This window comes from Peromyscus californicus, unplaced genomic scaffold, assembly GCF_007827085.1.
Source record: "Peromyscus californicus insignis strain IS unplaced genomic scaffold, ASM782708v3 Scaffold_11__1_contigs__length_118956290, whole genome shotgun sequence".
NCBI classification, from domain to species: Eukaryota; Metazoa; Chordata; class Mammalia; order Rodentia; family Cricetidae; genus Peromyscus; species Peromyscus californicus.
The window spans coordinates 100186442-100201701 of NW_026294402.1; the positions used below are offsets into that span (position 1 = coordinate 100186442).

The window sequence follows — 15260 nt, forward strand, 5'->3', positions numbered from 1 at the left end:
TATAGTAGGATGGATAAAGTGAAAATTAACAATAAAATTTCTTGCAGAATGTAAAAAAAGTTCAAAGCTGGGTATGGTAGTTCATTCATGTAATCCCAGTCCTTAGGGGACAGAAGCTGTAAGATCATCAAGGATTCTAAACCAGCTTGGGTTTATATACTAGATTCCAACATAGCCTCAATTACAGAATGAGACCCTAGAGACAAAACAAGAAGTCAATAATAAATATAGCAAAACAAGTTTAAAGACTTTGTAGACCAGGCTGCCCATGATGCCACATTTTCAAGAATGTTAACATGTGGACATGGAAGGAGTTCTCAAATGTTGTCTATTTTAAAAATAAAACCTTGAGCTATAGGAATAAGTCCTAACTACTGGTCCACAAGGGATGATCATTTTGAGAGACAGTCCAGCCCTCCTAATGTCCAAACGTTATGTCCCATCTCCATCCCCTCTTTTTCTGCTCCTATGGCTAGCTCTGCTTATGACACCATGTTTCATTGCATAATTAAAAAGAATCTCCTATGAGAACCACTTGTGTGGACTTCCACCAGGATATCAAGATAAGATTCTCTGGTCACTTGTCTTGTGAGGTTTCTCTCTCAGGCAAGGAGAGAAGATATAACTAAGTTCTTAATCACCAGCCAGGAGGGAGGACAGAGAACTCTGGATTTCACAAGAGGTACAAAGATAGATTCACACCCCTGCACACAGAGAATGCCATGAGTCAATAGATGAGGATAATTAAATTGTCTTGGTCAAGGACCAGACACAACCATTCAGATCCCTGAAAATCCATTAGACAAATCTTGAGAAACATTATTTAAAATCTGTAATATTTCATCACTGGTGAGTTGTTTTTTAAGGCTTGTTTTATTTTAATGACTGATCCATCTGAGGTCACAGGCAGCTCACTATGTACAGACATGAGGGAAGTTTATTCCTTGGCTTCTTCCTCTTTGGACAGCGTCTTGACGATCTTCTCCTTCTTGGCCTGGAGGCTTTCCTCCTGATGCTTTTGTGCGTTCTTGGTCTTAGACCTGCAACCTCAGCCTGGCCAGCCAGGAGCTTCTTGTGGGCCTTGTCTGATTTCAGCTTGTGGTTGTGCTCCATGAGAATCCACTTATTTTTCAAGATATTCCCTTGACCTTCAGGTACAGGCTCTGATACATATGGCGGTCAGTCTTCTTGAATTCACAGTATTTCCTGAGAATTCGGTGCAGGATCCGCATCCTTCTCATCCAGGTCACCTTCTCCAGCATTTGAAAGTTGGCAGTACCCTTTCGCTTCCCTATGCCCATATGCCTGCCCTTCTGTGGAGCCAAAGTGTTTTTCCGGCGTCGAGCCGGGAACGGACAGTCACAGGCTTCTGGATGATCATCTTTGTTTAGCTTCCGGATCTGCTGACGGGATTTGGCATTGGCGATTTCATTGGTCTCATTGGGGGTCCAACCAGACCTTTTTACCACAGTGGAGGACGCTGGGGGCAAGTCTCTTCTGTAGCCTGAGCATGTTCATGGTTGCGGACGCCGCGGCAAAAGGAAAAGCTTCCACTGGTGAGATTTTAAAGGTGCTTTATTGCTGCTAAATGATGTTGCAGAGATAATAAAAACCTAATTTGCAGAAACACTACTTTGTGAAAAAAGATAATCCAACCCCAAACTGAAAACAAAATAATCATCATTTTTTTAAGCCGCTGTGTAAATTTCCAGTTTCCATCTTTTCCTCCTGCTACTTCCTCAGGACGATTGTGTCTTCAAGACTCTCCTTCCAGGAAGCTTTGTCGTGGGATTGTAACCTGCTGAACTTTTTCTCTACTCCGAATCCTTTTAGAACTTAAATTTTCTTATTTTTATTATATTTTTATTACTTAAAACAACTTTGAACTTTAAATATATTTGATCATGTTCTTCCCCTCCCCCAAGTCCTTCCAGATCCCCCCGCCCCCCCCCCCCCCGCCCCCTCCCCCCCCCCCCCCCCCCCCCCCCCCCCCCCCCCCCCCCCCCCCCCCGCACTCACCCAACTTTGAGTTCTTTCTCATAAGAACAGAAACCCAATACAGCAAAATGCCCCCAAACAAGAAAACAAAACAATACTCAAAAAGACAAAACAAAACCCAAAAAAACCCCACCAAACTGTAACCAAATAAAAGCACATTAAAAAAAAATGTGGAGTCCATTATATGTTGGTCAACTACTCCTGAACATGAGGCCTGCTCTGGATATACCCAGTGTCACTCCATTGGAGAAAACTGATTTTTCCTCTCCCAGCAGATATAAATGACAGTTCAGTTGTTAACCTTTATCCTAGTGGCTAGGTATTCATTCATTCATTTATTCATTCATTCAAAAAATATAATAAAATAAGATATGAAAGATAAAACCAAAACTATTACATTGAAGTTGGACAAGACAAACCAACAGAAGGAAAAGAACCTAGAGAAGGCGCAAGAATCAGAGACCCACTCATTTGCACACTGAGGAATCCCTTAAAAACACTAAGCTGGAAGCCATGATACATATAAAGAGAACCTGGTGCAGACCTGTGCAGGCCTTACACATACTGCTTCAGTTTTTGTGAGTTCTTATGAGGTTTGCTCATGTTGATTTAGAGGGCCTTGCTTTCTTGGTGTCTTTTCTTTTTAAATGATTATTTATCTTATTTTTGTGTATATTCTGCTTGAATATATGTCTGTGCTCCACATGTATGCTTGGTGCCCAAGGAGGTCAGAAGAGGTTGTTAGATCCCCTGAAATTAGAGTTTGTGAACAGTTGTGAGCCACCGTGTGGGTGCTGGGAACAGAACCCCAGATCCTTTCCAAGAGAAATAAGAGCTTTTAACCACTGACCCACTCTCTAGCCCCTTAAAAATTTTTTATTACATTTATTTATTGTGTATGTGTGTGCATGAGTGCATGTGTGCACAAATATGTTCCAAGGTGCGCATTTAGGGGTCAGAGGACAACTTGCAGGAGTCAGTTCTCTCCTTCCATGACATAGGTTCCAAGAATCCACTCAGATTTCCAGGCTTGGCAGCAAGCATCTTTACCCTCTGAGCTATCTTGCTGGCCCATTTTTAGCACTTTTAATGTATAGTTTGTTCTAGAAATTTTTTAGATCAACTTTATTAACTAGAAATTGAATATAATAAAATGCACTCAAATTTACGTTTTTATAATGGCCCACCATACAGTTAACAGCTGATTCACCACCATGCCACACTTTTGGTCTTTTTTTTTTTTTTTTCTCCTGATACTGAGGATCAAACCCAGGGCCTCAGAAATGCTAGACAAATACTGAGCTACACCACCAGCTGCCTCGCCTACTTCAGTCTCTGTCAGTTCGGGTTAGTTTGATCTGATCTAGACTTTCATGAAAGGAATATTACATACTCTGAATGTCCATCTTATTTGGCTTGGCATAGTCTTTTGGGAATTATCTCTGCTGTTGCTTGGCATGGTAGTCTGTTTTTATCCCAGCACTCTGGAGGCAGAGGCAGGAGGATCTCTGAGTTCCAGGCCAATCAAGGTTACAAAGTGAGATCCTGTCTTAAAAAAAAAAGGAAAAAAAGGAAGAGGTCATCTCTAACTTTGTGTGTAGCAATATATTATGCATTGTTCTAGATTATATATCATTGTACCAATACACTTCTATTAGTTGACCCACATACTTTGTGTTGGAAATTTGGGGTATTTCCAATATTTACTACCACAAAGTTAGTATGGACATTTGTGTCCGTTCCTTGTGCAGATATATACCTTCTTTTAGAAACCAATTCAAGCTAGAGAGATACCTCAGTTGTTAAGAGCACTTGTTGCTCTTATGGAGGACTGGGGTTCAGGTCCCAGCATCTACATAGTAGTTCACAAATGTCTATAACTCCAGTTCCAGGGGATCCAACACCCTCTTCTGACCTCCATAGGCACCGGGCACTCACGTGATACATACTTGTAAGCAAAACACTCATACACATAAAATAAAATTTAAAATTGTAAATATCACTTCATTTATTATTATATTTAAGGCATGCTTTAAATAAATATTTAAATGCCTAAAATAAAGGCATGTATCTTAATGTGCCTATATGTGGCAGAATGATTGCTACTGCGAAGGAAATTACAAACCTGTCAGCCCATGGAGTTGGCTTCCTTTGTGTGGCCTGGTACAAAGCACCCAGCTTGCAGCAATTTTTCAGTATACAATGTAGCACTTTTAACAGTGACCTTCAAATCCTCAATTCGATGTCTGACTGGTCCAGCCCACATAATTGTGTCTGCATTCTTTGACCAGCATCCTTCTGTTTCCTCCCCTTCCTTGCCCCGGTCATGACTCAACTTCTGTTTCTGTATTGGACTCCCCCCGCCCCCCCCGCCCCCCCCCCACTCAAAAAAAAAAACTATTCAGGAGAAGCCTTTACTGAGGTCTAATATTACAACACCTAGAAGTATTCCAGACTGACCAGAGAAGAAAAATTGAAAACAGTCCAAAGAGGGGCATGGCATGGTTGCACGTGGCTTCTATGATTGTCCCATCACCAATCGCTAGTCTAACACCTGCCTCAACTGGAAGCTTCGGACATGCACCGATCATAAGATTTTTGTTGTATCCTTGAGGAGGTGTACCCCTTTCCACAGCAAGAATAGCTGCAGGATGGGTGTAGTCGCCTAGAACCCACAGAAGTTTGTCATGGCTGAGGGACAGCCTAACAGAGCCAGGCAATCTGTCCTAAGTGGTGATGGGAGCACGGCCTCCCAAGGCAGAAACTGGAGCTGCCTTGAGTACAATGCTCCTTAAGGCTGGAGAGGGTTTTCTTAGGAGTGAGGAGAGAGCTTTCAAGGCAGAGGATAGACTAGCTGGTTGCCAAAACAGGGGCTACTTGGCTGACAAAGGAAAGGTCTGTCAGCTGTCACTGAAGGGCCGGGTGCCCACTCTGAGTGGTTGCTCATTCATAAAACAAGTAAAAACGTAGAAGGGTCCTTAGAATAAAGACCCAGGAGATTAACATTCTTAACAATAATTAAGTGTTTTCTCCCTAGGCAAATGCCACTGAGGAAGAGTTGGGTCCCTCTGACCTATCTCATGAAGATTCCTGTGTGTGTTGAACTTCTCCCATGTGACCCCTGACATTTACCCTAAGGGTGAGGGTGTCAGAACTTTCACACACTCCTTACATGTATTTCTCTCCATTGTGACTCACAGAAATTTTTAAGCACGAGGAAGGACAGCAGGTTTGTCCACATTCCTTATGCTCCTGAGATTTGTGTTTAGGTGGGATCTGTCATGATTTTTTTTGTTAATTTTTAAATTTTAATTAAAATATTTTATCACTTGCTCCTTCCCTTTCTTCCCTCCAACACTTCCCATGTGCCCCCTTGCTCCCTCTCCAATTGACAGCTTATATTTTTGATTGATGTATACATATTTGATGTCAACATATCTATAAACATCTCTCTCTCTCTCTCTCTCTCTATATATATATATATATATATATATATATATATATATATATATATATATATATATCTACAACCCGCTAAGTCTGTTCAGTGTTGCTCATATGTATATGATTTCAGGACTAACCATTTTGTATTGGATAATTACTTAGGGGTCTCATCCCCAGGAGAGACTAATTCTCCCTCTCTTAGCAGTTAGTTCTTTATCTGGGGTGGGATCTGCATTAGCATGTCTATTGCTGTTGTTCATTGTTCAGGTTTTAGTTAGGCAGCCATGCTGGTGGGTACCATGGGTGCATCTTCCCTGTCATTTCTAGGAGACACAAGCTCCCAGCAGATGTGCTGGTCCTCTGGCTCTCACAATCTTGCCACCCCCGCCTCTTCTGAGATGCTCCCTGAGCTGAAGATTCAGGAGCCGTGTTGTAGATGTATCTGTTGGGCCTGGGCACCCCACCCCATGGTCAATTGATCTCTGAACAGGCCTTAAGTTCAATTAGACATCTGTTAGTTATCACTAAGATATGAGTGTCACTATTGATGTGTGGTACAAAGACACAATGGAATAGTATTCAGCTGTAAAGAACAATGAAATCATGAAATTTACAGGTCAATGGAAAGGACTAGAAAATATTCTATGGTGGAGGTAATCCAGACCCAGAAAGACAAAAGCTGAATATTCTCTTTCATCAGTGGTCCCTAGCTCTAAATCTTCAGATGTGAGTGTACAACCTGAAGTAACTGTAGAAACCAGGGAAGTCAAAAGGGACCATGGGGGTGGTCCTAGAAACAGAAAAGCAGGATACAGGTGTATGGAAAATGAGAAAACAGGGAGGGGCTTTTAGTTGGGACAGGAAAGGGAAGTCAATACAGAAGGAGAGGGAGGGAGGACAAATAATGCTAAGGATGTTCAATAAGCCTTCATGGAATCCTATTAATTTATATTTACCTGAAATTATAGATGATACATATACACACACATATATATGTGTGTATACTATGTGTGTGTAACACACACACACACACACACACACACACACACACACACACACACACACACGAGGAACCTCCATTTGAGTTGTTGTCAGGGTAGTCTAGGATTCCCAACACAATGTAGGCTATTGCCACTGCTCTTGGTTGCCTCCTAGAGGTTGAATGTATTAAACTTTTTGAAAACTACATAAACATATATATATATATATATAAAAAACTCTTCATACACAACACACACACACACACACACACACACACACACACACACACACACACACACACACACGGATGTGATTGAGGGACAGATGTGTGTTTATAAGAAAACTACGGGAAGTGTCTTTCAAGGTGCCTGTAAGGCTCTGTTCAGTCCCCACCAGCTGCACAGCAGCAGCCCTGCTTGTTCCATGTCCTCATCAACACTTGCGTTGTCAGACATTTTATTTTTGTTGCTTCAGTGAATGCATAGTGATGTCTTGTTGCAGTTTCATCTGCATTTCCTGTGTACTAATCATTTTGAGCATATTTTCATGTGCCACAAGCAGGAGGAAGAAACTGGATGACGGATGAGGTCGTGTTAGGGGGCCACACACAGAAGCCGAGCTAGGGTGGGATTGTGCAATAGACAGGCATCTGCTGAGCCACTTCTCCATTTGCCTCTTTAAACAATAATTTATTTTCTATATTAAACTATCTTTAAAAATTATTTTGTTTTAATAATTTATTTTTTAAAATAACTTATTAGGTTAAAACATAATTTACTTTGCCATCATGTATTGTATGTGCATCGCATGCATATCCGGTACCCTTGGAGGTCAGAAAGGGCTTTGGATCCCCTAAACACAAGTCTGGGAGTAAGCCAGTAAACAACATTCCTTGGTATGGTCTCTGTTTCGGTTCTTGTCTCCAGATTCCTGCCTTGACTTCCCTCAATGAGGGACTGTGTAAGATGAAATAAACCCTTTCCTCCCTGAGTAATGTTTGATCAGAGTTATTTTATTACAGCAGCAGAAAAGCCAACTAGGACACATATTCTAAAAAGTAGGAAGGAAATTTAATTTGGTTCTACAGCATCTAAAGCCTTCAAATTGTTTCCATGACTTGACATTTGGATTTCTTGCATGGTAACACTCGGGCCAACAAGTTTGTGTTTATCTTTTCATGTTTTGCTTTTTGATGACATGGTAGGAAATGGGAAATATGACCTCAGAATTCTCTAGGCAAACAATGCATGGTGTTTATGTCCAGTAAATTAGGAGCCAAATCAATGTAATTATCACTATATATCCCCTTCTCCTCCTCCTCCTCCTCCTCCTCCTCCTCCTCCTCCTTCTTTTCCTCCTCCTCCCAGCATTAGGGATCAAATGAGCCTTAAGCTCATGGCTCTCCCCCTGAGCTGCACCTCTAGATCCTGTAGTACTTAAAACAACAGTCTCTCTGTAATTGCTTCATGTGCTCTCAATGCTTTGATAAGAATCATGTAATTTACAGGCCTATTGAAGTCATTGTGGAACAAATAAATAGAAGCATTACATTTTTCTGCTCCTTGGCTTGTTGAATTTCAATGCTTATGTTCAGTAGGTTTTCTGCCTTCAACACTGGCTCAAGCAGCTTAGCAGATTATTTAAAGCAATGTCTCAAGTCCATCCTTTGTGTCAAAAGACATTCTCCAGATGTTCTGGACATCTTGTACATATGCAGTCACTGTCCCCATTCCTCCTCCCCCAAGAGTAAGCACTATCCTAACTAGATTGCAAGGTACTTCTCCCTCCTCCACTTTTTCCATCTGAGCTTCATTCACAGGTTTCTTTTTCTCTTCTTCTTTGCAGTTATTTGTTTTCTATTTGTTGACTTGGTTTAGTCACTTTGAGGCAGGATCTTACATAGCTTAGGCTGGCCTTGAACTCACGATTCTCCTGCATTCACTTCCTGAATGCTGGTGTACAGTCATATCCCTCCATGCCCGGCTCTCTTGAAGCTACTTGTTGCAGACTCACACATGCTCTAGTTAACTTCTCCTATGGGTTTTCATGGTGGGGGGTATTTATTGATATTTCCCTTTATCACATCATATCTGCCCTCTTTACTTCTATAAATCAGTATTTAGATATTAAGGCCTCTTCAGTTTCAAGTTTTAACAAGCCTATTTCATAGATGGTGGCGTGCATTTCACTAGGAAGCCTGCTGTGTGTTTTTCTCTTTCTATCTCTCTTCCTATTCCCTGATCAGCTGTGGATGTTCAATAACCACACAATCTCCAAGGACTGCAAGGTGGCAATATTGTCCTCACATCCCCCTTCCTCTATTTTTGGAATCTTTATCCTTTCTACTCTTTGCTTTTATAGTGATTGTCTTGGTTAGTTTCTTATTGCTGTGATAAAATGACATAGCCCAGCTAATCTATAAAAGAAAGCATCTATTTTGACTTACAGTTTCAGAAGGTTAGAGTCCATAAACGGTGGTGTGAAGGAACAGCTGGGAGCTCACATCTTTATCCACTACTGGGAATATCAGGAGTCTTTTGTAACCTCAAAGCTCTCCTCCAGTGACACACCTCCTCCAACAAGACCACATCTCCTAATCCCTCCCAAACAGTTTCACCATTTGGGAAACAAGCATTCAAATATATGAGCTTATGGGACCACTCTCATTCAAACCACCTCAGTGATAAGTCATATAGAAGCTGGGCAATGGCAGCACATGCCTTTAATCCTGGCACTTGTGAGGCAGAGACAGGTGGATCTTTGTGAGTTTGAGGCCAGGTTTACAGCGTGAATTCCAGGACAGACAGCCAGGGTGGTTCCACAGAGAAACCCTGTCTCAAGAAAGAAAATCATAAAGAAAAAATAAGGTGAATCTTTTATTAATTAATTTTTAAGACAAATGATTGATTCAATGTTCTCTCTGAAATGGATTTCTGTGTTTGTGATAATGAATGTATGGGTTTAAACATGTTTGATATAAGACTCCAGGCCCTCATTCATGATAAAGTTATCTCTTCTGTGGAACTCTTTGAAATAGCTCCAGCTCCTCAAAAGACATATTTTTAAAGTCAGGTACTTACTTTGTAGCCTGTGCTGACCTTGAACTCATGGCAATCCTCTTAGCCCCCTGAGTGCAGGAATTACAGGTATGAGGCACCATGCCCAGCTTTAAAGCCTTTCCAACAAGAATATGGATGTAAGAAAAGATCAGGGAGGATTTTGGCTTACTTTTTGTTAAAAGTCCAATTGTACGTTAATATTGTTAGTCTCCAATGCATGGGTGACAGGACTCAACAGAGACAGGCAGTGTCAGAATGTGAGCCACAGAAGGTGTCTGTTACGTAAGCAGAAATCAAGACTGACAGGTCTGACCCACCATCCTCACTGTCAAATGACCACTGGTGGCCTTGAGGAGTACCTACCTTCCATTCTAGATGGTGCACAGCTGGGCCTTGACGAGAATTCAGGCTCTGGAGCACTCAAGTGTCTGCTCCATTTATGCCCTTACCTTCTGTCCTTTCTTGCAGTTTCCATTACTAAATGGTTGAAAGAACTTAGATTAGAGAAGTAGTTTGTTTTGGGGTTTTTTGTTTGGTTGGTTGTTTTTTTCTTTGGTAATGAAACATTTTAGAAGCTTTGGAGATGGGTGAGTAAAGGACCTGTAATTTCAATTTTATTACTAGCAGTGAGCCCCACTGTGAATTAATTATTTAGTTAGTTAATTATCTCGTGTCTCATCATTTATTTATTTATTCATTTGTTTGTCTGTCTGTGTCTGTGCAGGCAGGTGCATGTACCTGTGCACACACAGAGACCAGGAGAAGGCGTTGGATCTCTCCAAGCTGGAGTTGCAGCATTTGCCTGGCATGTTTTATGGGGCTAAGATTTGCACTCCAGTCCTCAGGATTATGCAGCAAGCACTCTTAACAGTGAAGCCATATCTCCATCCCTTAATAAATCATGTTAAACATGAAAAATGGGCAGTTCATAAGCATCTGTAGACTGATTGGGTAGAGCTCACAGAGCCTATTATTTTGTCGTATTTGCCTCACACCAATTCAGCTTTTTAATGCTTTAAGAAAGCATCTTGCTGTGTAGTCAAAGCTAATCTTGAACTTGAGATCCTTTGCTTTCTCAGTGCTTGGAGTTATACCCAGCTTAAAGTGTAAACAGATTCTTTGCCCGTTGTGAGAGATTGGACCCAGAGCCCCACAAATGCTAGGCAGGCACCCTACCACAAAGCTAGATCCCCAATCTGTCACCATTATACTATTTAAAAACTGAACATATAGTTTCCTTTTCTCACATCTTACCTCTTTTACTGCAGAAGCAGCCATTATTCAGATATGGGTGAGTGTCTTTCTTAGTCACATTTCCTGCTTATGCCCTATAGTTACTTATATGTGAAAAGCACTTAGAATTGTGTTTTCAAGGTTTATATGAATATCATACCACATGGAGTCTCATCTACCAACTTACTTTTCTCACTGAAGATTTTCTTTGGGGACACTATGTTGATATACCAAGTTTATTACTGTTCATTGGCATGTAGTCTACCACTGGAATGTACCTTGATTTTTTTGTCCAGTCCCTTGATAATGAATAGGTGTGCTTTTAATCTTTCCTATTATAGCATAATGTTTCCAGTAATATCTTTAAATATGCATCAGGGAGAATTTCTGTAGGAACCAATGTAAAGTCAGAATTGATAGGGCACAGGACAGCCTATGTCTTCAATTTGTTTGTTTTTGATACAGGGTCTCAAGTAACCCAGGCTAGCCTCAAATTTGTTCTGTTCTCAGGCCCTCCCTTGAACTCCTGATTCTCCTGCTTCTACTTCCCTCCTTAGTGCTGAAATTACAGGGGGATGCCACCAAGACCAACGTATCTTCAACTTTAATAACAGCTCACCCACTTGCTCGTTCATTCATTCATTCATTCATCCATTCATGGTGCATGCATTCATCAACATTTATTGAGGACTCACATGTGTCATGAATATTCTGCAGAAGACAATGGAGAAGTTAAAAAGTTAAATGACTTTGAGTATCTGTCATTAATGAGAGCAGAGAAAGCTGCATGACCAAATTAGCTCAAGTTTCCAAGCACAAGCACGAAGAAGGGAAGAGAGCTGGTAGGTAATGAGGAGAGGAAATATTTCCAGTTCCTTTACATTCCTTTTATTTTTAAATTTCCCATTATCTTTATTTTATGTGTATGGGTGTTTTGCCTGCATATATTTCTATGCATCTGCGCATACTGTGCCCAAAGAAGCCAGAAGAAGGAGTTACATGCCCTGGGGCTTGAGTTACTGATGATTGTGTGTGGTGATATTTTATTTGTGATGAAATGTGATATTTTATTTGTGTGTTAATAAATAAAGTTTCCTGGAGATCAGAGGTCAAATAGCCATTAAGCAGAAGTCTGGTGGTGGTAGCACATGCCCTTAATCCGATCACATGGCAGGCAGAGTCTTTCTGTGGTCAAGGACACAGCCAAGCGTGGTGACATGAACCTTTAATCCCAGTAGCAACCATAGAGACCTGGAGGTCTGTACAGACAGGCAGTGATGAGGAAATCATGTAGCTGGGCTTAGAGCCAATGAGAAAGCAGAACATAAAGGCAATAAAAACACAAGTCAGACAGGAAGTAGCTCTCTCTGGGGAAGCAATGGCGGCAAGGTGGTAAAATAAGGTAGTCATGGCTTTCTGATCTCTTTGGCTATTTACCTCTGTATTTGGCTCTGTGTTTTTTATTTATTAAGACTGTTTAGAATTTCGTCTATAGTTGTGAGCCACCATGTGATGCTGGGGCTTGAACCTGGGTCCTCTGGAAGAGCAACCGGTGCTCTTAATTGCTGAGCCATCTCTCCAGCTTTCCACTTCCTTTAAATTCTTCAAAATTTTATTTTAACGTCTCTGTGTGTGTGTGTGTGTGTGTGTGTGTGCATGTACACATGTACATATATAGGTATGTGTGAAAGTCAGAAGACAACTTTAGAATCCATTCTCTCTTTCCAGCTTTTCATGGGACAAGACTCAGGTCTCTTAGGCAGTGCAGCAAGGACCTTTACTCACTACCAGGTTCCTTAAAATCAGTGGTTCTCACCTTGCTTAATACAGCGACCCTTTAATATAGTTCCTCATGTTGTGGGGACCCCCAACCATAAAATTATTTTCATAGTTACTTCAAAACTCAAAGTTTGCTACTGTTATGAATTGTAATGTAAGTTTTCCAATGGTCTTAGGCGACCCCAGTGAGAAGGCTGTTCAATCCCCAAAGGGGTCACAACCCATGGATTGAGAACCACTGCTTTAAAGTCTAACAGGTAGTTATTGCTGGACCAAGCCAGGAAGCTGACCCATAGTTACGAGTAGACATAGAGAGGAGAGGTCTGGGAACATGGGCAAGCAGGATGAGTGTCTGAAACAATTGTTTTACATATTCTTCCACACACACCCCACCACCACTACCACCACTACCCCCCACCACACACACACACACACACACACACACACACACACACACACACACACACACAGTGGTATTGTGTTCCCCAAAATATTGTGCACCCTAATAAACTTATCTGGGGTCAGAGACAGAACAGCCACTAAATACAAAGGCTAGAAGATGATGGCACTCACCCCTTTAATCCTAGCATTCCAGAGGCAGAAATCCCTCTGGATCTCTGTGAGTTCAAGGCCACATTGGAAACAGCCAGGCATGTTGACACATGCCTTTAATCCCAAGAAGTAAGCCTTTAATCCTAGGGAGTGATGGCAAAAACAGAAAGATATGTAAGGCGTGAAGACCAGAAACTAGAAGCATTTGGCTGGTTAAGCTTTCAGGCTTTCAAGCAGTAGTTCAGCTGAGATTCATTCTGGATGAGGACTCAGAGACATCCAGTCTGAGGAAACAGGATCAGCTGAGGACCTGGCAAGGTGAGGTAGCTGTGGCTTGTTCTGCTTCTCTGATCTTCCAGCATTCACCCCAATAACTGGCCTCAGGTTTGTTTTTATTAATAAGAACTTTTAAGATTCCTGCTACACACACACACACCCCAATAGTAATCAGTGAAGCTGGAAGTCCAACCCAGAGAGACAAGAGGAAGTTGCTTACCCAGGTCTGCCTATCTCCGTCAAGGAGCCTCTCTGACTGTGCTGGTTGTCCATCTGGAGTAGTGTGAAGTTATTTTAAATGACTCTGCCAAGTTGCACAGATGCTGCGTAATTCGCCAGCTCATAAGTCTGGCTTTTTGGCTGGTTTTCTCTTTATTCTAGTTCATGTGGGCACTCTTATTTTCAGTACAGGTTTTGCTAATATGCCCTAATTGTTTTTAATCCTTCTTAAAAGGAGACCATTTCCACTGAGCCACATTCAAGCAGTAAAAATGAACGATTTATCCATATTCTATGGGATGTATTCTATAAAGTCATGTGCAGTTGGTGCTCTGGTTTGCTTTCCTATTGCTGCAATAAAGCACTGACCAAATGAATCTTGGGGAGGAAAGGGTTTATTTCAGCTTATAGGTTACAGTTCATCAATGGGGAAGTTAAGGCAGGAACTCAGATGGTAGCAGAGGCAGGAGCCAGGGAAGAATGCTGCTTGCTGGCTTGCTCCCTCCTGTTCATGCTCAGCCAGCTTTCTCATACAACTTTATATCAACTGCTCAGGGGCAGCACCACCCACATCAACAATCCGGATAACTCCCCACAGTCATGGCCGTAGGTCAGTTCGGTCTGAGCAATCTCTCAGTTGAGACTCCCTCTTCTCAGGTAACTCTTGGTTGTGTCAAGTTGACAATAAGATTAACCAGGGTACCTGGGAGACGTAAAATTGTATCATCTTGTTCAACAGCTGTGTTAATCTTTTTTTTTTTTTTTTTTTGTCTCTATGACAAAATATCTGAGTGAAACAATTTAATGGAGGAAGAATTACTTTCATTCCTGGTTTCAGAGTTTTGAGGAATGTGGTGGAGCAGAACAGCTCACCCTGTGGCAGCCAGGAAGCAGGGGATGGGGGGAGAGAGGGACAAGGAGAGAAGAACACCTGCATTAGCAGGCTCCCTATTTTCCCCTTTTCATTCCCTCTAGGTTACAGCTTAGGGGATGGTGTCAGCCACATTTAGGGTGGGTGTTTCTTCCTTTGTCAGTCTCATCTGGACGCTCCCTTGTAGACACACCCAGAGGGGCACTCGATCAATGTAGGCACTTCTCAAGCCAATCAAGTTGACAGTCAAGAGGAACAGTCACCGCAGAGTGCAAGAGAGGTCCCCAGGAATCCACAAAGACGACTCCACTATAGACTACTGGCAGTGGTCGAGAGGGTGCCTGAGCTGACCTACTGTGGTGATCAGATAGGCTGAATACCCTAACTGACATCATAGAACCCTCATCCAGTGATTGATGGAAGCAGATGCAGAGATCCACGGCCAAGCCCCAGGTGGAGCTCCAGGAGTCCAATCGATGAGAGAGAGGAGGGATTCTATGAGCAAAGGATATCGAGACTATGACTGGAAAAAGTACAGAGACAACTAGCCAAACTACTGGAGACACATGAACTATGAACCAATAGCTGAGGAGCCCCCAAGGTACTGGACAAGGCCCTCTGGATAAGTGAGACAGTTGTTTAGCTTGAACTGTTTAGGGGCCCCCAGTCAGTGAGACCAGGACCTGTCCTTGGTGGTGCATGAGCTGGCTTTTTGGAACCTAGTGCTTATGCTGAGACATTTGCTCAGCCTTGGTGCAGGGAGGAGGGGCTTGGGCCTGCCTCATCTGAATATACCAGCTCTGCTGACTCCCCAGGGGGGAGACCTTACCTTGGAGGAGGTGGGAATG

General features: G+C 42.1%; 1 pseudogene; it reads right to left on the reverse strand.

Moving 5' to 3' along the window:
• Positions 1-937: 937 nt before the first annotated feature.
• Positions 938-1518, reverse strand: LOC128104755 (60S ribosomal protein L19-like; annotated as a pseudogene).
• Positions 1519-15260: the final 13742 nt, after the last annotated feature.